This window comes from Salvelinus alpinus, chromosome 1 (assembly GCF_045679555.1).
Source record: "Salvelinus alpinus chromosome 1, SLU_Salpinus.1, whole genome shotgun sequence".
In the NCBI taxonomy this organism is placed as follows: domain Eukaryota; kingdom Metazoa; phylum Chordata; class Actinopteri; order Salmoniformes; family Salmonidae; genus Salvelinus; species Salvelinus alpinus.
In genome coordinates, this window is record NC_092086.1 from 15,251,214 (window position 1) to 15,273,713 (window position 22,500).

Sequence of the window (22,500 nt, forward strand, 5' to 3'; positions counted from 1 at the left end):
ACCAGACAGAAAAGTTCAATATAAATACAATCCATTATTTACTCTCCATATACCAGCCAGGTGACCTTGCAAACCTGGAGGACACTACAGTATTGCAATCATCTTTGCTGTGTGTGTACTTTCAGCAATGTATTCTGCTTACCCCCGTATACACACAGTCTGTACTAATCACACTCACCACCACCATCACAATATAGTAGATTTACAAAACATAGCTACAGGAGCCCGACTGATTACACCGAGTAATGGCTAGCCATGGCTCGACGGAGAGCCGTAATGGACTCTGGAGATTTACAGTTTCACTTCAGCAATGGAGAAAGCAATGGGTTTTAGTGGCACCGCCACACATCAGCAACCATGGCAGGCCCCCCCCAGGCCAAGCATTCTCTGAGGGATATTTATGACCAAGACACCATCGATACAGAGAGCTAGCCACACACACACACACACACACACACACACACACACACACACACACACACACACACACACACACACACACACACACACACACACACACACACACACACACACACACACACACACACACACACACACACACACACACACGTAAGAGTTATCTGTGCTGTTCAGCAGTTTCTCAGATATGATGGATTTAACTTCCCTAAACATAATGGGGCTTTCTGATATGCCTGAGGCTGTATTCTCAATGCCAAATCCTTTAAAACATTTTACATTATTTTTTCCTATAAGGGGTTGTTAGTGGGACTGTTAATAACCTTATGAGCCTTCTGATGAGCTGATCTGAGAACTATGTTAGTAGAACTATGTCTGATGTGTCTATAGAGGTTGTTAGTAGAACTATGTCTGATGTGTCTATAGAGGTTGTTAGTAGAACTATGTCTGGTGTGTCTAGTCTATAGAGGTTATTAGTAGAACTATGTCTGATGTGTCTCGTCTATAGAGGTTATTAGTAGAACTATGTCTGATGTGTCTCGTCTATAGAGGTTATTAGTAGAACTATGTCTGATGTGTCTCGTCTATAGAGGTTATTAGTAGAACTATGTCTGATGTGTCTAGTCTATAGAGGTTATTAGTAGAACTATGTCTAGTGTGTCTAGTCTATAGAGGTTGTTAGTAGAACTATGTCTGATGTGTCTATAGAGGTTGTTAGTAGAACTATGTCTGGTGTGTCTCGTCTATAGAGGTTATTAGTAGAACTATGTCTGATGTGTCTAGTCTATAGAGGTTGTTAGTAGAACTATGTCTGGTGTGTGTCTATAGAGGTTATTAGTAGAACTATGTCTGGTGTGTCTAGTCTATAGAGGTTGTTAGTAGAACTATGTCTGATGTGTCTAGTCTATAGAGGTTGTTAGTAGAACTATGTCTGGTGTGTCTAGTCTATAGAGGTTATTAGTAGAACTATGTCTGATGTGTCTATAGAGGTTGTTAGTAGAACTATGTCTGGTGTGTCTATAGAGGTTGTTAGTAGAACTATGTCTGGTGTGTCTAGTCTACAGAGGCTATTAGTAGAACTATGTCTGGTGTATCTCGTCTACAGAGGTTATTAGTAGATCTATGTCTGGTGTATCTCGTCTAGCAGTGGGCCTATAGCCTAACTGACACCTGTTGAGGCCCAATTAGAGCTTATAACCTAATACAGATCCTGCGCCAGAACGAACCAGTTGGAAGGGCATTTGATGTCCAAAGGGGGGCTCGTTTTTTCATGGGACAGTCTACGTTCACACATTGTTTTTATGGCTGTAATAGTAAAGAACATAGACAGCTCGTGAGTTTCATGTTTTGGGGAAGCTTACAATTTATCCTGTCATTTCTACCGATCTGCCTGCCAGTTATGATTATTTTTATATGCGCATTTTAGTGGAACAATTTTATTTCAATAATAAAACGTTCCTTTCTCAAAATCCTTGTCACGTGGTTAATCATAAAAATCTGAATTAAAATGATAACAATCTAAAAGTTTTAAATTCAACTATGGCGAGAGCACCAACCTCTGCCATATGGACACACTGATACACTGTGATCCATTGGGGGCTAAAGAAGTGAGAGCATAGAACTCAGAAGCAACACTAGGCCTTTAACTTCCATCATCAACTACGTTAAATAACTAGGCCATTAACTTCCATCATCAACTACGTTAAATAACTAGGCCATTAACTTCCATCATCAACTACGTTAAATAACTAGGCCTTTAACTTCCATCATCAACTACGTTAAATAACTAGGCCTTTAACTTCCATCATCAACTACGTTAAATAACTAGGCCTTTAACTTCCATCATCAACTACGTTAAATAACTAGGCCTTTAACTTCCATCATCAACTACGTTAAATAACTAGGCCTTTAACTTCCATCATCAACTACGTTAAATAACTAGGCCATTAACTTCCATCATCAACCACGTTAAATAACTAGGCCTTTAACTTCCATCATCAACCACGTTAAATAACTAGGCCTTTAACTTCCATCATCAACTACGTTAAATAACTAGGCCTTTAACTTCCATCATCAACTACGTTAAATAACTAGGCCTTTAACTTCCATCATCAACTACGTTAAATAACTAGGCCTTTAACTTCCATCATCAACTACGTTAAATAACTAGGCCTTTAACTTCCATCATCAACTACGTTAAATAACGAGGCCTTTAACTTCCATCATCAACTACGTTAAATAACTAGGCCTTTAACTTCCATCATCAACTACGTTAAATAACGAGGCCTTTAACTTCCATCATCAACTACGTTAAATAACGAGGCCTTTAACTTCCATCATCAACTACGTTAAATAACGAGGCCTTTAACTTCCATCATCAACCACGTTAAATAACTAGGCCTTTAACTTCCATCATCAACTACGTTAAATAACTAGGCCTTTAACTTCCATCATCAACTACGTTAAATAACTAGGCCTTTAACTTCCATCATCAACTACGTTAAATAACTAGGCCTTTAACTTCCATCATCAACTACGTTAAATAACTAGGCCTTTAACTTCCATCATCAACTACGTTAAATAACTAGGCCTTTAACTTCCATCATCAACTACGTTAAATAACTAGGCCTTTAACTTCCATCATCAACTACGTTAAATAACTAGGCCTTTAACTTCCATCATCAACTACGTTAAATAACAAGGCCTTTAACTTCCATCATCAACTACGTTAAATAACGAGGCCTTTAACTTCCATCATCAACTACGTTAAATAACGAGGCCTTTAACTTCCATCATCAACTACGTTAAATAACGAGGCCTTTAACTTCCATCATCAACCACGTTAAATAACTAGGCCTTTAACTTCCATCATCAACTACGTTAAATAACGAGGCCTTTAACTTCCATCATCAACTACGTTAAATAACTAGGCCTTTAACTTCCATCATCAACTACGTTAAATAACTAGGCCTAACGCCAACAAATAAAAAACAGTAGAACATTCCGGGTTCTTTCAATCACATTAATCTCTCTAATCCGCCTGTCTGCCTCCCTTTCTATCTGTCTTGACTTGAGCTATTGCTAGTGAAGTGCAACATTTTTATCAAGCTGTCACGTGGCCCGGTCCCGAAGCTGTCACTACCGAACTTGCAACATTGTATCAACTAGCCTATTCTGGGCCCTCAGAGTGTCCCACGCTTGGTGATGTTGGAAAGATTTTTCAAATACTGAGGAACTATCAATTGCAATGGGTGTTTTTTTATTTAACCAGGTAAGTTGACTGAGAACACATTCTCATTTACAGAAACAACCTGGGGAATAGTTACAGGGGAGAGGAAGGGGGATGAATGAGCCAATCGGAAGCTGGGGATGATTAGGTGGCCATGATGGTATGAGGGCCAGATTGGGAATTTAGTCAGGACACCAGGGTTAACACCACTACTCTTACAATACGAGCCCTGGGATCTTTAGTGACCACAGAGAGTCAGGACACCAGGGTTAACACCACTACTCTTACAATACGAGCCCTGGGATCTTTAGTGACCACAGAGAGTCAGGACACCAGGGTTAACACCACTACTCTTACAATACGAGCCCTGGGATCTTTAGTGACCACAGAGAGTCAGGACACCAGGGTTAACACCACTACTCTTACAATACGAGCCCTGGGATCTTTAGTGACCACAGAGAGTCAGGACACCAGGGTTAACACCACTACTCTTACAATACGAGCCCTGGGATCTTTAGTGACCACAGAGAGTCAGGACACCAGGGTTAACACCACCACTCTTACAATACGAGCCCTGGGATCTTTAGTGACCACAGAGAGTCAGGACACCAGGGTTAACACCACTACTCTTACAATACCAGCAGCATACCACCCTGCATACCACTGCTGGCTTGCTTCTGAAGCTAAGCAGGGTTGGTCCTGGTCAGTCCCTGGATGGGAGACCAGGTGCTGCTGGAAGTGGTGTTGGAGGGCCAGTAGGAGGCACTCTTTCCTCTGGTCTAAACAAAGATCCCAATGCCCCAGGGCAGTGATTGGGGACACTGCTCTGTGTAGGGTGCTGTCTTTCGGATGGGACGTTAAACGGGTGTCCTGACTCTCTGAGGTCATTAAAGATCCCATGGCACTTATCGTAAGAGTAGGGGTGTTAACCCCGGTGTCCTGGCTAAATTCCCAATCTGGCCCTCAACCATCATGGTCACCTAATAATCCCCAGTTTACAATTTACAATTGGCTCATTCATCCCCCTCCTCTCCCCTGTAACTATTCCCCAGGTCGTTGCTGCAAATGAGAACGTGTTCTCAGTCAACTTACCTGGTAAAATAATGGTAAAATAAAAAAAATAAAAAAATATATATATTTATAATAATTAAAAAATATATATATAAAAAAAAAAAAAAAAAAAAAACGAGCCCTGGGATCTTTAGTGACCACAGAGAGTCAGGACACCAGTTTAACATCCCATCTGAAAGTCAGCACTCTACACAGGGCAATGTCCCCAATCACTGCCTTTTAGCGTTGAGATATTTTTATTTTAGACCAGAGGAAAGAGCGCCTCCTACTGGCCCTCCAACACCACTTCCAGCAGCATCTGGTCTCCCAGCCAGGGACGAACACTGCTCAGCTCCGTGATTGAGAGTCCCATAGGGCGGCACACAATTGGCCCAGCGGTTTGGCCGGGGTAGGCGTCATAGGAAATAAGAATTTGTTCTGAACTGACTTGCCTAGTTAAAGAAAGGTTAGATAAATACAAATAAAACATCTGGGGTCGCTCTCCTTTCCCGCGCATCCTTGGAATGTCTTCACGTGGACAAGTTTAAAGCCAAAACTCCAAGTTCGATTCATTTCCTGGAGCGCAGCTTTAAAGGGACGGATTGACCGTGACACAGTTCTGTTTCCTTCTTGAAGAAAGACTGATACTGAGAACCCAAACAAAGACATTCCCCTTTAAGACCCGAAATATAGGCCTATCTCATAAATAGACTTGCTACCATAGCCCACTGTGTTGTGAGGCCATAACGGTCCTTTGAATACCTAACCTACAGCAAATATAGTATTATAAAAACAGCAGTATTAACAAATGTTTTATTTGAATGTCCAAAAACCTATGAGCTGTGTAAGACAAGACGTAGACTGCGCTCCGAAAGTGTTATAGAGAGACGGATGCGCGCATCACTGGCGGTTATGGAAAGCCAAAAGCTATAAGGGGTTGTCACTAGTTACCACAGCCACAAAGTCAAAATTGGCTGACTTCAGGTCGTCAGTTGGACGACGTTTCCTCCGACACGTTGGTGCGGCTGGCTTCCGGGTTAAGCGAGCAGTGTGTCAAGAAGCAGTGCGGCTTAGCAGGGCTGTGTTTCAGACGCAGGGCTCTCGACCTTCGCCTCTCCCTTGTCGGTAGGGTAGTTACAGAGATGAGACAAGATTGTAACTACCAATTGGATATCACGAAATTGGGGCGAAAAAAGGGGGTAAAGTAAAAAGTAAAAAATAAAATCAAAATAAACCTACTGAACCACATCAACCTTCCCATCATTATTAGCATCACACTTCACAGAACTCTCCTTTAACAGAAAATTCCGAGGTGACCGCAGCCCTCCGATTTCACTGTTTGACGTTTATGTTCTTATTAGGGTCCCTGCTTTATGAAATGATGATCATGTGCATAAGATAACAGGGGCTGTGGTCATTCACCGGACAGGACAGAGATGGATTCACTCACCGTAAAGTAGAGTACAATCACCTAGCAACGCGGTACAGCAAGTCAGCCTGTGTTGGTGCGTCTGGAACGTGACCGACGTGCTGAATCGACCAAACTATGATTTATAACAACGTGTTATGGGGATCATGGATGATATTCTCCCTCTCTCTCTCTCCCTCTCTCGCTCTCTCTCTCTCTCCCTCTCCCTCTCTCGCTCTCTCTCTCTCCCTCTCTCTCCGTCTCTGGCTCTCTCTCTCTCCCTCTCTCGCCTTCTCTCCCTCTCTCTCCCTCTCTCTCACACACACACACACACAGTATTGCGCAGTTAACCTTGTGGGGACATACAATTCAGTCCCATTCAAAATCCTATTTTCCTTAACCCCTAACCCTAAACTTAACCCTAACCGTAACCCAAAAACCTAACCTTAACCCTAACCCGAACCATACAACTAACCCTAGCTCCTAACCCTAACACTAATTCTAACCCTAACACTAATTCTAACCTTAACCCTAAACCCCCCAGAAATAGCATTTGACCAGGTGGGGACCAACAAAATGTTCCCAGTTGGTCAGATGTTTGTTTGTCTACTATTCTTGTGGGGACTTCTGGTCCCCACAAGTATATTTAAACACTTCTAAACACACACACACACACACACACACACACACACACACACACACACACACACACACACACCTGGTCCCTGAGAGATGTGGAGTGAGAATACATGGTTTCAGCTTCGCAAGGTATTGTTACATCAGCTGAGCAACTCTGCGCAGATGCTAATGTGGGGACCAGGCAGAAGAACCACATACAATATTTCATAACAGACTCTTAAAATAGTGAGATAGCCAACGAAACGAGGATTTAAGTGAAAGTAAAAGCACATTACAGGTGAGCGCGTTCATCAGGTGTGCGCGTTCATAGTGAAGTATGTTGGTGCGCTCAAAATAGAGTTTGGCATCTCCAAACTCACAGACACATAACACGGACCTGGTGTGATATCGATAGCCTACTTCATATTCTTTTCATCCCACATAGCTTGTTGGGGGACAGGGGACCCTAGAACTGGGCTAGAGATAGGCCTACAATATAGAGATTTCCCGGAGCAATGTCATCTAGGCTACGTCACACCAGTCGCCCCATTCTGCGATGATGCGCAAAGTTCCATCTGAGCGTTCGTTTTGGCGCATAGCCTGCATGTTTATCCTGTTGTTAACTTGACAGTTGTAGTCTTCACAAAAAAATGTTAAATATATTAAGCCTACGTGTAACCAAAAACAGACTTACCGAAGCTACAGGTCTATATTTAAGCCTCAGCGGTTGTGATAGACATCGTCTATTTTATGATGTTGATGGCGACACGCTGTTCGGAGAGGAGAGGGACCTGTTGTTACACCCCCCCAACCGGTCCCCGGTTGGCCGGTGTCACGACTATAGCGCACACCCAGCTGAATGAATGGCCTGTCACTTATTATAAGGGGTAATAACGGCTTTTTAATATACAATTTTTTGACAATAATAAAATGACATGCCCTGATGCCTACTTATATAAAATAATATAAATAGACACATTCTTAAAAGGTCCTTTACTAAAAAGAATAATTTCATAATCTCTCATCCTTCCATCCCTTCTCTCTCTGTCATAATGACATATTTTTGATGGTCTCCATCATTACATAGCCTCAGTTACTCAACCGACCTTCCAGACAGTCAGCAACAACATGGTTGGTACCCAATTCCATACAAAATAACTATACCCCATTGTGGCAGCTGAGGAGGATTTCTCACTCCCATCATCATCATCATCATCATCATCATCATCATCATCATCATCATCATCATCATCATCATCATCATTATAACAGATAATAACCAAATCATCGTGTCATCGTTATCCTGTTGCCCCTCTGCCCCTCTTCCAACAATGATTTCCTATACAGCCTATAATGACAGTGATATTGGCACCTACCTTAGGGATGCTCTGATCGCTGAGCTCAGAACGGTCTGTATGCTATCCTGGTCGCTCCCTCTACCACCTTGTACTGTTCTATCACGTTCACTCCGGCACGTATGAGAACTGCGACGTCAGCGAAGTGAAAAAAGGAAACTCCCCCACTTACTCACCACTACAGAGATAGTACAGGGTCCTAGTGTCGGCAGCGTTTAGAGTGACAGCCCGTTTCCTGTTTGGTGGTTGGTGACGCAACAGTGACTGTAACTGATGTATTCATTTCCTTCTATTTCCTGCATTCTTTTAGTATTTTCTCCACTTATGGTCTCATAATAGGTCCATTAACAGATATTTTTAGAGCTGGGATGCTTGGAGGAAAACATACACAGTTGCATCTCTCTCTCTCTGTGTGTGTGTGTGTGTGTGTGTGTGTGTGTGTGTGTGTGTGTGTGTGTGTGTGTGTGTGTGTGTGTGTGTGTGTGTGTGTGTGTGTGTGTGTGTGTGTGTGTGTGTGTGTGTGTGTGTGTGTGTGTGTGTGTGTGTGGAGTCATGACACCATTATGGGCAGCATGTCACAAGATTGTGATTGTGAATAGCTGGATGCTGTGTGGAAACTTAAAGGACATAATGAGTGAAACACCTATAGGTTCCAGTCAGTCTGTACCTCTCAACCTAGCCTGGGTTCCAGTCAGTCTGTACCTCTCAACCTAGCCTGGGTTCCAGTCAGTCTGTACCTCTCAACCTAGCCTGGGTTCCAGTCAGTCTGTACCTCTCAACCTAGCCTGGGTTCCAGTCAGTCTGTACCTCTCAACCTAGCCTGGGTTCCAGTCAGTCTGTACCTCTCAACCTAGCCTGGGTTCCAGTCAGTCTGTACCTCTCAACCTAGCCTGGGTTCCAGTCAGTCTGTACCTCTCAACCTAGCCTGGGTTCCAGTCAGTCTGTACCTCTCAACCTAGCCTGGGTTCCAGTCAGTCTGTACCTCTCAACCTAGCCTGGGTTCCAGTCAGTCTGTACCTCTCAACCTAGCCTGGGTTCCAGTCAGTCTGTACCTCTCAACCTAGCCTGGGTGCCAGTCAGTCTATACCTCTCAACCTAGCCTGGGTTCCTGTCAGTATATACCTCTCAACCTAGCCTGGGTGCCAGTCAGTCTATACCTCTCAACCTAGCCTGGGTTCCAGTCAGTCTGTACCTCTCAACCTAGCCTGGGTTCCTGTCAGTATATACCTCTCAACCTAGCCTGGGTGCCAGTCAATCTGTACCTCTTAACCTAGCCTGGGTGCCAGTGTTGGGCTTGACAATGATAGTAACAGAGTTGGCAAGAACACAAACAGATCTACTCTGTCCAAAATTGGATCATAATTTGGAAATTGTGCCAATTTCATATCCATTGCTTCTCAGGACCCTTTTCATTGACCTTAGTCTGACTCTGTAAGCACCTTCGCCAAGCTTTTTAAATCAGTCCAACCGCTTTCAATCAATACATTAATGTAGCATTGTAAGTGGTCTGAGAGCTGTCTAGGAATGGATAGACGCCTGCCAAAAGGATCTCTTGGCTCACAGCACTACAGCTATTTGACTCTACTCTCTATCAATATCTATGACGTGCTGACACTACCACTACTACTCTACCAGCCTGGTCTCATAGACTAGACGTCAAATAGTCAACATAAAGCCGAGACACTCAAATTAGTATGATATGTTACGTTTAGTATGGTTACTTAAGGCAAACACAGAAGTAGAGTAGTTGGGAGGGATGGAGGGGTGGGCATATAACGCAAAACGGTTGTGAGTTTGAATCTCATCACAGACAACTTTAGCATTTTAGATAATTAGTAACTTTTCAACAAGTTACAACTTTTTTAGATACTTTGCAAGTACTTAGCATCTTAGCTAACCCTTCCCCTAACCCTAACCTTAAACCCTTTAACCTAACTCCTAAACTTAACCCTAACCCCTAACCTAGCTAACGTTAGCCGGCTAGCTAACGTTAGCCACCTAGCTAGAATTCGTAACGTATCATACATTTGGCAAATTGGTACATTTTTGTGCGTTTTGCAAATTCTTAACATATTGTACATTTTGTAAAATTGTAACATATGAATTGTAATTCGTAACATATCATACTTAATGGGTGATGGACATTCACAAATTAGTACATACCATGCAAAACATAACATATCATACTAAACGGAGCTTCTCGGATTTACGTAAAGAATATTGCGAAGTGCTCTGAGACCAGGTTGACTCTACACTACTCTCTATCAATATCTATGACATGCTGATACCCATAGTACTACTCTCACTCAATCACACTATGGAACCATTAGGTCAGACTCAGAGGACAGAGGGAACTGTGATGACGCCAGACCAGAGGGAACTCTGATGATGCTATTGGGACTGGGTATTAGTCAATTACTTAGACTACTGCATATGCTGTAGTCTAACACAACACAACACATTGGCACATTACGGTGTATTTTATAAAGGGCTCTGTCTGTGGTCTCTTATCCACTGACCCCTTAAAGAAGGCCTGAGGACATCATGTGTATCGATCACAGCTGCTGTCGAACAGAGAGCTCACCGGGGAACTGTAGCTGAGTGAAGAGCATGCTGGGAGATGGAGTAACACCGTGGAAGAATTCAGCAATGTCATTACCTAGAATTCCCTGAATAGTTTGTTTCCAGTCTAGGTAGGTTGTGTAAGTAATGCTGTTTCCACCATCGTTGATGTGTGTTTTCATAAGTAAACAGAAACAAACACTACAGGCCAATCTATTTCCATAATAACCAGTAGACGGTCCATCTCTGGTTTGTCTAGGTAAACATGATGATCAGTTACGCACACGCACACACATACACACACACACACGCACGCACAAACACACATAGAAAGATAATATATCTACATTGTAGTCATTTATCTAATCTATTTATAGTATTTATATGGTATTAACATCCATAGCAGGTTGGTATAAAGCAGTCCTACAGTATGAACTCTGCAGAGGTCACAGTGACTGTATGGTGTTATAGAAGGGGATCCTGGGGGCCTCTACATGTTTTCACTGCCAGGTTAGGAAGGGGACCCTGGGGGGGCTCTACATGTTTTCACTGCCAGGTTAGGAAGGGGACGCTGGGGGGCCTCTACATGTTTTCACTGCCAGGTTAGGAAGGGGACCCTGGGGGCCTCTACATGTTTTCACTGCCAGGTTAGGAAGGGGACCCTGGGGGCCTCTACATGTTTTCACTGCCAGGTTAGGAAGGGGATCCTGGGGGCCTCTACATGTTTTCACTGCCAGGTTAGGAAGGGGACGCTAGGGGGGCTCTACATGTTTTCACTGCCAGGTTAGGAAGGGGACCCTGGGGGGCCTCTACATGTTTTCACTGCCAGGTTACTACATGTTTTCACTGCCAGGTTAGGAAGGGGACCCTGGGGGGCCTCTACATGTTTTCACTGCCAGGTTAGGAAGGGGACCCTGGGGGGCCTCTACATGTTTTCACTGCCAGGTTAGGAAGGGGACCCTGGGGGGCTTTTACATGTTTTCACTGCCAGGTTAGGAAGGGGACCCTGGGGGGCTTCTACATGTTTTCACTGCCAGGTTAGGACATCTGTGTGTGTTTGTGTGTCTGTGTGTGTGTGTGTCTGTGTGTGTGTGTGTCTATGTGTGTGTCTGTCTGTCTGTCTGTCTGTCTGTCTGTCTGTCTGTCTGTCTGTCTGTCTGTCTGTCTGTCTGTCTGTCTGTCTGTCTGTCTGTCTGTCTGTCTGTCTGTCTGTCTGTCTGTCTGTCTGTCTGTCTGTCTGTCTGTCTGTCTGTCTGTCTGTCTGTCTGTCTGTCTGTCTGTCTGTCTGTCTGTCTGTCTGTCTGTCTGTGTGTGTGTGTGTGTGTGTGTGTGTGTGTGTGTGTGTGTGTGTGTGTGTGTGTGTGTGTGTGTGTGTGTGTGTGTGTGTGTGTAGATGCGGGGGATGTGGTTTGGCTATTTGTGTTTACGTGTGTGTGCGTGGTTCTATGGGTGTGTACTGGTAAACCCTTGAGAGGATGTGTCGGTATACAAATTGTTAATTGTAGAACCAGTAAAAGGAACCCGTAAGAAAACCTCCACAGTATTTGTATAACTCATAACAGTATGACTCACCCCTTGAGAGCACATGTGTCAGTAATATGGACTCAGTATAGAAATAGTTAGTGTAGAGTTCTATAAGAAAAGTCCTTATAAAAGCCCTTCTGTATAACAGCATGATGCAACACTCTGTAATGGAACAGGAACGAGGGATGGGAGAGAAAAACTGCAGAGGATGAATAGAGGAATCAGGTGTTTTATTTCACTGACGTTACACATACCTGTCCTGTTTGAATAAACCAGGGGGAGTGGCCTGGTCTCTGACAGGGAACAAACCTGTACTGTTTGAATAAACAGGGGGAGTGGCCTGGTCTCTGACAGGAACGAACCTGTCCTGTTTGAATAAACAGGGGGAGTGGCCTGGTCTCTGACAGGAACGAACCTGTCCTGTTTGAATTAACCAGGGGGAGTGGCCTGGTCTCTGACAGGAACGAACCTGTCCTGTTTGAATTAACCAGGGGGAGTGGCCTGGTCTCTGACAGGAACGAACCTGTCCTGTTTGAATTAACCAGGGGGAGTGGCCTGGTCTCTGACAGGAACGAACCTGTCCTGTTTGAATAAACCAGGGGGAGTGGCCTGGTCTCTGACAGGAACGAACCTGTCCTGTTTGAATAAACAGGGGGAGTGGCCTGGTCTCTGACAGGAACGAACCTGTCCTGTTTGAATTAACCAGGGGGAGTGGCCTGGTCTCTGACAGGAACAAATCTGTCCTGTTTGAATTAACCAGGGGGAGTGGCCTGGTCTCTGACAGGAACTAACCTGTCCTGTTTGAATAAACCAGGGGGAGTGGCCTGGTCTCTGACAGGAACGAACCTGTCCTGTTTGAATAAACAGGGGGAGTGGCCTGGTCTCTGACAGGAACGAACCTGTCCTGTTTGAATAAACCAGGGGGAGTGGCCTGGTCTCTGACAGGAATGAACCTGTCCTGTTTGAATAAACCAGGGGGAGTGGCCTGGTCTCTGACAGGAACGAACCTGTCCTGTTTGAATTAACCAGGGGGAGTGGCCTGGTCTCTGACAGGAACGAACCTTTTCCTCTCAGAGTGGAGCGGATGGTACTGAGTCCCAAATGGCACCCTATTCCCTATATAGTGCACTACCAAGTGGCCCTTGTCAAAACAAAAGTAGTGCACTATAAAGGGAATAGGATGCCATTTTGGAAACAGACTGTGTTATGGGCCCACACCAGCACCACACCAACAATGACTTCCTCTGTCATGTGGTCACAGGTTAGTATGGGAGGTGTCTGACACTGGAGTAAGTCCCAGAGCTCGGGTTGAGAGTCCAAGGCTAAGGTTACAGTTACGACACTGGACCTGCCGGAATAATCAAGTGATTGCCATAGATGCCAGTTCTGTAATGGGGTGGAGACACGGGTCACATGAGGACAATGTATTTCATAAAATGCCTTGCAGCATTCAGAAGGAAGAGGAAATGGTCACACCCTAGCAAGCAGACCTAGCAGGTTCTAACAGGTTATTACTTCTCACCAATGTAGCTGGATACATCACCTGCTCCTGATAAGGAGAGCAGAGAATAGCCTTGTCAAAAGTAGTGCACTATATCGGGTATAGATTGTCATTTGGAACAGAGCCTAGGTCAATACAACACACCCCTCCATAGTCAAATGACCCCAGTCAGATAAAGATGTTCTGTACTTCCTGTATATCCCTGTAACTGTTCCTTCCCATCATTGCCCTGACTGTGGTATAATTATACAACTAGTGTACCTTGTATCTACACAATATCTATGGGTGGTTAGCCGGGACACAGATTAAGCCAAGTCCTGGACTGAATCTCTATCAGAAATGATTCTTAGTCCAGAACTAGGTTTAATCTGTGTCCGGGAAACTGTCCCTTACAGTATTTGACTCTTTTCTACAGTATTATATACAGGATACCTCACAGACCTTGAGAAACACAGACAGCCAGGCCGGCACCCATAGACATGGCTACATTCATATTATATTCTGTTACATCCTGGTCAGTGACCTGCAGTATTTACTGAGTTATTGATTCTCCATCCTGGTCAGTGACCTGCAGTATATACTGAGTTATTGATTCTCCATCCTGGTCAGTGACCTGCAGTATTTACTGAGTTATTGATTCTCCATCCTGGTCAGTGACCTGCAGTATTTACTGAGTTATTGATTCTCCATCCTGGTCAGTGACCTGCAGTATTTACTGAGTTATTGATTCTCCATCCTGGTCAGTGACCTGCAGTATTTGCTGAGTTATTGATTCTCCATCCTGGTCACTGACCTGCAGTATTTGCTGAGTTATTGATTCTCCATCCTGGTCAGTGAGATGCAGTATTTGCTGAGTTATTGATTCTCCATCCTGGTCAGTGACCTGCAGTATTTACTGAGTTATTGATTCTCCATCCTGGTCAGTGAGATACAGTATTTACTGAGTTATTGATTCTCCATCCTGGTCAGTGAGATACAGTATTTACTGAGTTATTGATTCTCCATCCTGGTCAGTGACCTGCAGTATTTACTGAGTTATTGATTCTCCATCCTGGTCAGTGACCTGCAGTATTTACTGAGTTATTGATTCTCCATCCTGGTCCCAGACCTGCAGTATCTACTGAGTTATTGATTCTCCATCCTGGTCAGTGACCTGCAGTATTTACTGAGTTATTGATTCTACATCCTGGTCAGTGAGATGCAGTATTTACTGAGTTATTGATTCTCCATCCTGGTCAGTGAGATTCAGAATTTACTGAGTTATTGATTCTCCATCCTGGTCAGTGAGATTCAGCTGTGTCTAGCTCCATCAGTGATGTCTGGTGTTTCCTGTCGTTTTGTGAGGACTATTTCCTGTTGATTGGAGAGGACTATTTCCTTTCTGGTGACATCCTGCCTAACAACACACACATACACACACACACACACACACACACACACACACACACACACACACACACACACACACACACACACACACACACACACACACACACACACACACACACACACACACACACACACACACACCAGACAAACTGTAGCAGAGACTGGATTACCTCATCATGACACAGCAAATATCACAAGACCTCACTGTCTCCCCGGGTGCATCTCAATACAACGGCTTATTCTCCTCATCTCCTCATCTCTTTCTTCATCCGTACTCATGGGAAAGAAACTGGACAGTGGAACGCAAGTTCCTGGTAGGGATCCATCATATTTTTGCTTGACTTGTCCAGTTTTCGACTATTAAGACGAGAGGAAAGGTCTGGTGTGGTGGGTCTGGTGTTCAACCTTCCCAAGTTCTCTCACGTCACCCCGCTCCTCCGCTCTCTCCACTGGCTTCCAGTTGAAGCTCGCATCCGCTACAAGACCATGGTGCTTGCCTACGGAGCTGTGAGGGGAACGGCACCTCAGTACCTTCAGGCTCTGATCAGGCCCTACACCCAAACAAGGGCTCTGCGTTCATCCACCTCTGGCCTGCTCGCCTCCCTACCACTGAGGAAGTACAGTTCCCGCTCAGCCCAGTCAAAACTGTTCGCTGCTCTGGCACCCCAATGGTGGAACAAACTCCCTCACGACGCCAGGACAGCGGAGTCAATCACCACCTTCCGGAGACACCTGAAACCCCACCTTTTCAAGGAATACCTAGGAGAAAGCAATCCTTCTGCCCCCCCCCCCCCCTTAAAAGATTTAGATGCACTATTGTAAAGTGGCTGTTCCACTGGATGTCATTAGGTGAATGCACCAATTTGTAAGTCGCTCTGGATAAGAGCGTCTGCTAAATGACTTAAATGTAATGTAAATGTAAGGAAACTACAAGACTATTGAGATGAAGGAGAGGAGATGAGGAGAGGAAGCTACTAGACTATTGAGATGAAGGAGAGGAGATGAGGAGAGGAAACTACAAGACTATTGAGATGAAGGAGAGGAGATGAGGAGAGGAAGCTACTAGACTATTGAGATGAAGGAGAGGAGATGAGGAGAGGAAACTACAAGACTATTGAGATGAAGGAGAGGAGATGAGGAGAGGAAGCTACTAGACTATTGAGATGAAGGAGAGGAGATGAGGAGAGGAAGCTACTAGACTATTGAGATGAAGGAGAGGAGACGAGGAGAGGAAGCTACTAGACTATTGAGCTGAAGGAGATGCGGAGAGGAAGTTACGAGACTATTGAGATTAAGGAGAGGAGATGAGGAGAGGAAGCTACTAGACTATTGAGATGAAGGAGAGGAGACGAGAGGAAGTCACTTCAGACTGTTGTCATCATTAGTTAGACAGAGATGCAGCCATGTTGTCTGTGTTGTCATTATTTCTGAGACAGAGGAGGCAGCTGAGGGCCATGGATAGAGACAGAAGAGGCAGCTGGGGGCCATGGATAGAGACAGAGGAGGGCCATAGATAGAGACAGAGGAGGCAGCTGTGGGCCATGGATAGAGACAGAGGAGACAGCTGAGGGCCATGGATAGAGACAGAGGAGGCAGCTGAGGGCCATGGATAGAGACAGAGGAGGCAGCTGAGGGCCATGGATAGAGACAGAGGAGGCAGCTGAGGGCCATGGATAGAGACAGAGGAGACAGCTGAGGGCCATGGATAGAGACAGAGGAGGCAGCTGAGGGCCATGGATAGAGGCAGAGGAGACAGCTGAGGGCCATGGATAGAGACAGAGGAGGCAGCTGAGGGCCATGGATAGAGACAGAGGAGGCAGCTGAGGGCCATGGATAGAGACAGAGGAGGCAGCTGAGGGCCATGGATAGAGACAGAGGAGACAGCTGAGGGCCATGGAAAGAGACAGAGGAGACAGAGGAGACAGAGGAGGCAGCTGAGGGCCATGGATAGAGACAGAGGAGGCAGCTGAGGGCCATGGATAGAGACAGAGAAGGCAGCTGAGGGCCATGGATAGAGACAGAGGAGGCAGCTGAGGGCCATGGATAGAGACAGAGGAGGCAGTTGAGGGCCATGGATAGAGACAGAGAAGGCAGCTGAGGGCCATGGATAGAGACAGAGGAGACAGCTGAGGGCCATGGATAGAGACAGAGAAGGCAGCTGAGGGCCATGGATAGAGACAGAGGAGACAGCTGAGGGCCATGGATAGAGACAGAGAAGGCAGCTGAGGGCCATGGATAGAGACAGAGAAGGCAGCTGAGGGCCATGGATAGAGACAGAGGAGACAGCTGAGGGCCATGGATAGAGACAGAGAAGGCAGTTGAGGGCCATGGATAGAGACAGAGGAGGCAGCTGAGGGCCATGGATAGAGACAGAGAAGGCAGCTGAGGGCCATGGATAGAGACAGAGGAGACAGCTGAGGGCCATGGATAGAGACAGAGAAGGCAGCTGAGGGCCATGGATAGAGACAGAGAAGGCAGCTGAGGGCCATGGATAGAGACAGAGGAGACAGCTGAGGGCCATGGATAGAGACAGAGAAGACAGCTGAGGGCCATGGATAGAGACAGAGAAGGCAGCTGAGGGCCATGGATAGAGACAGAGGAGACAGCTGAGAGCCATGGATAGAGACAGAGGAGACAGCTGAGGGCCATGGATAGAGACAGAGGAGGGCCATAGATAGAGACAGAGGAGGCAGCTGAGGGCCATGGATAGAGACAGAGGAGGGCCATAGATAGAGACAGAGGAGGCAGCTGAGGGCCATGGATAGAGACAGAGGAGGGCCATAGATAGAGACAGAGGAGGCAGCTGAGGGCCATGGATAGAGACAGAGGAGGGCCATAGATAGAGACAGAGGAGGTAGCTGAGGGCCATGGATAGAGACAGAGGAGGGCCATGGATAGAGACAGAGGAGGCAGCTGAGGGCCATGGATAGAGACAGAGGAGACAGCTGAGGGCCATGGATAGAGACAGAGGAGGCAGCTGAGGGCCATGGATAGAGACAGAGGAGGCAGTTGAGGGCCATGGATAGAGACAGAGAAGGCAGCTGAGGGCCATGGATAGAGACAGAGAAGGCAGTTGAGGGCCATGGATAGAGACAGAGGAGGCAGCTGAGGGCCATGGATAGAGACAGAGAAGGCAGCTGAGGGCCATGGATAGAGACAGAGGAGACAGCTGAGGGCCATGGATAGAGACAGAGAAGGCAGCTGAGGGCCATGGATAGAGACAGAGAAGGCAGCTGAGGGCCATGGATAGAGACAGAGGAGACAGCTGAGGGCCATGGATAGAGACAGAGAAGGCAGTTGAGGGCCATGGATAGAGACAGAGGAGGCAGCTGAGGGCCATGGATAGAGACAGAGAAGGCAGCTGAGGGCCATGGATAGAGACAGAGGAGACAGCTGAGGGCCATGGATAGAGACAGAGAAGGCAGCTGAGGGCCATGGATAGAGACAGAGAAGGCAGCTGAGGGCCATGGATAGAGACAGAGGAGACAGCTGAGGGCCATGGATAGAGACAGAGAAGGCAGCTGAGGGCCATGGATAGAGACAGAGAAGGCAGCTGAGGGCCATGGATAGAGACAGAGGAGACAGCTGAGGGCCATGGATAGAGACAGAGGAGACAGCTGAGGGCCATGGATAGAGACAGAGGAGGGCCATAGATAGAGACAGAGGAGGCAGCTGAGGGCCATGGATAGAGACAGAGGAGGGCCATAGATAGAGACAGAGGAGGCAGCTGAGGGCCATGGATAGAGACAGAGGAGGGCCATAGATAGAGACAGAGGAGGCAGCTGAGGGCCATGGATAGAGACAGAGGAGGGCCATAGATAGAGACAGAGGAGGCAGCTGAGGGCCATGGATAGAGACAGAGGAGGGCCATGGATAGAGACAGAGGAGGCAGCTGAGGGCCATGGATAGAGACAGAGAAGGGCCATGGATAGAGACAGAGAAGGCAGCTGAGGGCCATGGATAGAGACAGAGGAGACAGCTGAGGGCCGTGGATAGAGACAGAGGAGGCAGCTGAGGGCCATGGAAAGAGACAGAGGAGGCAGTTGAGGGCCATGGATAGAGACAGAGGAGGCAGCTGAGGGCCATGGATAGAGACAGAGGAGGCAGTTGAGGGCCATGGATAGAGACAGAGGAGGCAGTTGAGGGCCATGGATAGAGACAGAGGAGACAGCTGAGGGCCATGATTAGAGACAGAGGAGACAGCTGAGGGCCATGGAAAGAGACAGAGGAGGGCCATGGATAGAGACAGAGGAGGCAGCTGAGGGCCATGGATAGAGACAGAGGAGACAGCTGAGGGCCATAGATAGAGACAGAGGAGACAGCTGAGGGCCATGGAAAGAGACAGAGGAGGGCCATGGATAGAGACAGAGGAGGCAGCTGAGGGCCATGGATAGAGACAGAGGAGACAGCTGAGGGCCGTGGATAGAGACAGAGGAGGCAGCTGAGGGCCATGGAAAGAGACAGAGGAGGCAGTTGAGGGCCATGGATAGAGACAGAGGAGGCAGCTGAGGGCCATGGATAGAGACAGAGGAGGCAGTTGAGGGCCATGGATAGAGACAGAGGAGACAGCTGAGGGCCATGGATAGAGACAGAGGAAACAGCTGAGGGCCATGGATAGAGACAGAGGAGGCAGCTGAGGGCCATGGATAGAGACAGAGGAGGCAGCTGAGGGCCATGGATAGAGACAGAGCAGGCAGCTGGGGACCATGGATAGAGATAGAGGAGACAGCTGAGGGCCATGGATAGAGACAGAGGAGGCAGCTGAGGGCCATGGATAGAGACAGAGGAGACAGCTGAGGGCCATGGATAGAGACAGAGCTATATAGTTTATATTTAGATTATGGAGTAGACATGCAGAAAGCTGTCAGTTCTAGTTATGTCACTAACGACACTGATGAACTGTTGGGTTTGTAAAATGATATTGGCATATTACAGAAGGATCTATAGTTCTAGTGACCCTGTAAGTATGCTAAAGGACTAAAATGTACATCTAAAATGTAGAAATAGTTACAGTAGTGGTAGTAGGAGTAGTAGTGGTAATGGTAGTGGTAGTAGTGGTAATGGTAGTAGTGGTAATGGTAGTGGTGGTAGTGGTAGTGGTAATAGTAGTAGTATTAGTAGCAATAGTAGCAGTAGTGTTAGTAGTAGTAGCAGTAGTAGTAGTAGTAGTAGTAGTAGTAGTAGTAGTAGTAGTAGTAGTAGCAGTAGTGGTAGTAGTAGTAGCAGTAGTAGTAGTAGTAGTAGTAGTAGCAGTAGTAGTAGTAGTAGTAGTAGTAGTAGTAGTGGTAGTAGCAATAGTAGCAGTAGTAGTAGTGGTAGTAGCAATAGTAGTAGTAGTAGCAGTAGTGGTACTAGTGGTACTAGTAGGAGTAGGAGTAGTAGTAGTAGCAATAGTAGCAGTAATAGTGGTGGTAGTAGTAGTAGTAGTAGTAGAAGCAATAGTAGCAGTAGTAGTAGTAGCAATAATAGCAGTAGTGGTAGTAGTAGTAGTAGTAGTGGTATTATTATCAGTAGTAGTGGTGGTAGTGGTAGTACTAGTAGTGGTGGTATTATTAGTGGTAGTGGTAGCATTATCAGTAGTAGTAGTTGTAATGGTGGTAGTGGTAGTAGTTGTGGTGGTAGTGGTGGCAGGAGTAGTGGTAGTGGTGGCAGGAGTAGTGGTAGTGGTGGCAGGAGTAGTGGTAGCAGTAGTAGTGGTAGTAGTAGTGGTAGTAGTAGTAGTAGTAGTAGTGGTGGTAGTGGTAGTGGTAGCAATAGTGGTATTATTATCAGTAGTAGTAGTTGAAATGGTGGTAGTGGTAGCAGTGGTGGTAGTGGTGGTAGTAGTGGCATTAGTAGTAGGGGTAGTGGTAGGGGTAGTGGTAGGCGTAGTGGTAGGGGTAGGGGTAGGGGTAGTGGTAGGGGTAGGGGTAGGGGTAGGGTTAGGGGTAGTGGTAGGGGTAGGGGTAGGGGTAGGGGTAGGGGTAGTGGTAGGGGTAGGGGTAGGGGTAGGGGTAGTGGTAGGGGTAGTGGTAGGGGTAGGGGTAGGGGTAGTGGTAGTGGTAGGGGTAGGGGTAGGGGTAGGGTTAGGGGTAGTGGTAGGGGTAGGGGTAGGGGTAGGGGTAGTGGTAGGGGTAAGGGTAGGGGTAGGGGTAGGGGTAGTGGTAGGGGTAGTGGTAGGGGTAGTGGTAGGGGTAGGGGTATTGGTAGGGGTAGGGGTATGGTAGGGGTAGGGGTAGGGGTAGGGGTAGGGGTAGGTGTAGTGGTAGTGGTAGTGGTAGTGGTAGGGGTATTGGTAGGGGTAGGGGTAGGGGTAGGGGTAGAGGTAGGGGTAGAGGTAGGGGTAGGGGTAGGGGTAGAGGTAGAGGTAGAGGTAGAGGTAGGGGTAGGGGTAGGGGTAGGGGTAGGGGTAGTGGTAGTGGCAGTAGTAGTAGTATTGACAACTTAAGGGAATGATGCATCTTGCCAAAGAGATGTCATTTACAAAATTACACTGATTGGCCCAATGGGGGCGCTGCGTCATTCGTGGGGGACAACATGTTTACTGTTGCCTTGTTTTTTCTGGTATAGATTATTTCCTGCTTGATACACAATCATTATGCTATTTGAGGAACTAATCCTGGGACTAACATCATTACAACTAACTATAGAGAGAGCTCACAACTCCAAAATGTAGCTTAAATGGAAATATGTGCTCAGCAATGTTCAATAGCAAAGTTACTGAAACCAGGCAGAACCTTCTGCCACTTATCGTTTCCCCTCGGTCATATTTGACTGTTACACTGGTTTGGCACACGAATCACTGTTGAGAACATCCTGGAGTACATTTTACAAAGTGTTTCTCATACAGGTAAATGTTATTTTGTGTTATCAAGCATTTTGATGAAATGTTAGATATGTCTACTAGCGTGTCATCAACATGGTTTTGGTTTGGACTCTATTTAAATCAAATCCACCGGAATTGTACAAACCACTGTGCTAACGTTAGCTGGATGGGTTACCAAGAGTCATGTGCACCCAATGGCTGTATAACTAGCTACAGTATGTGTGCACCAGTTCTGACACGCGATCGCTAACATTGGTGGATCTCGGGAACTCTGCTGCTTTGTAAGATGTTTTAGAAATGTCCGTATTAACATGAATTAAATTGTCTTTGTCACATCCAGAGCATCATGCTTGCGGGGAGATGAGGATGAGGGATATAACAATGTCAAAACGTATATAATAACTACCCTATGACACTGTCCAGAGATTTAATCAGTTTTAATCAGTCCCATAAGTCCTACAGATATACTGTGTCGCTATAAGTCCTACAGATATACTATGTCGCTGTAAGTCCTACAGATTTACTATGTCGCTGTAAGTCCTACAGATTTACTATGTCGCTGTAAGTCCTAAAGATATACTGTGTCACTATAAGTCCTAAAGATATACTGTGTCACTATAAGTCCTAAAGATATACTATGTC

The 22,500-nt window shown here is 46.2% G+C and overlaps 2 protein-coding genes across 4 annotated transcripts in view; one reads left to right on the forward strand and one right to left on the reverse strand.

Annotated features, from left to right (window-relative positions):
* The window catches only part of slc16a3a (solute carrier family 16 member 3a), a 16,394-nt gene extending 8,164 nt beyond the window's left edge, over window positions 1-8,230 (reverse strand). Inside the window, exon 1 of the mRNA XM_071392246.1 lies at window positions 8,099-8,230. The gene's annotated coding sequence lies outside the window, so the exon portion shown is untranslated. The remainder of the gene's footprint in view (window positions 1-8,098) is intronic.
* A 13,523-nt stretch (window positions 8,231-21,753) lies between these two features.
* Window positions 21,754-22,500, forward strand: part of dus1l (dihydrouridine synthase 1-like (S. cerevisiae)) — a 17,701-nt gene continuing 16,954 nt past the window's right edge. For all 3 annotated transcript variants that reach the window (XM_071392260.1, XM_071392277.1, XM_071392268.1), the window contains exon 1: window positions 21,754-21,882. The gene's annotated coding sequence lies outside the window, so the exon portion shown is untranslated. The remainder of the gene's footprint in view (window positions 21,883-22,500) is intronic.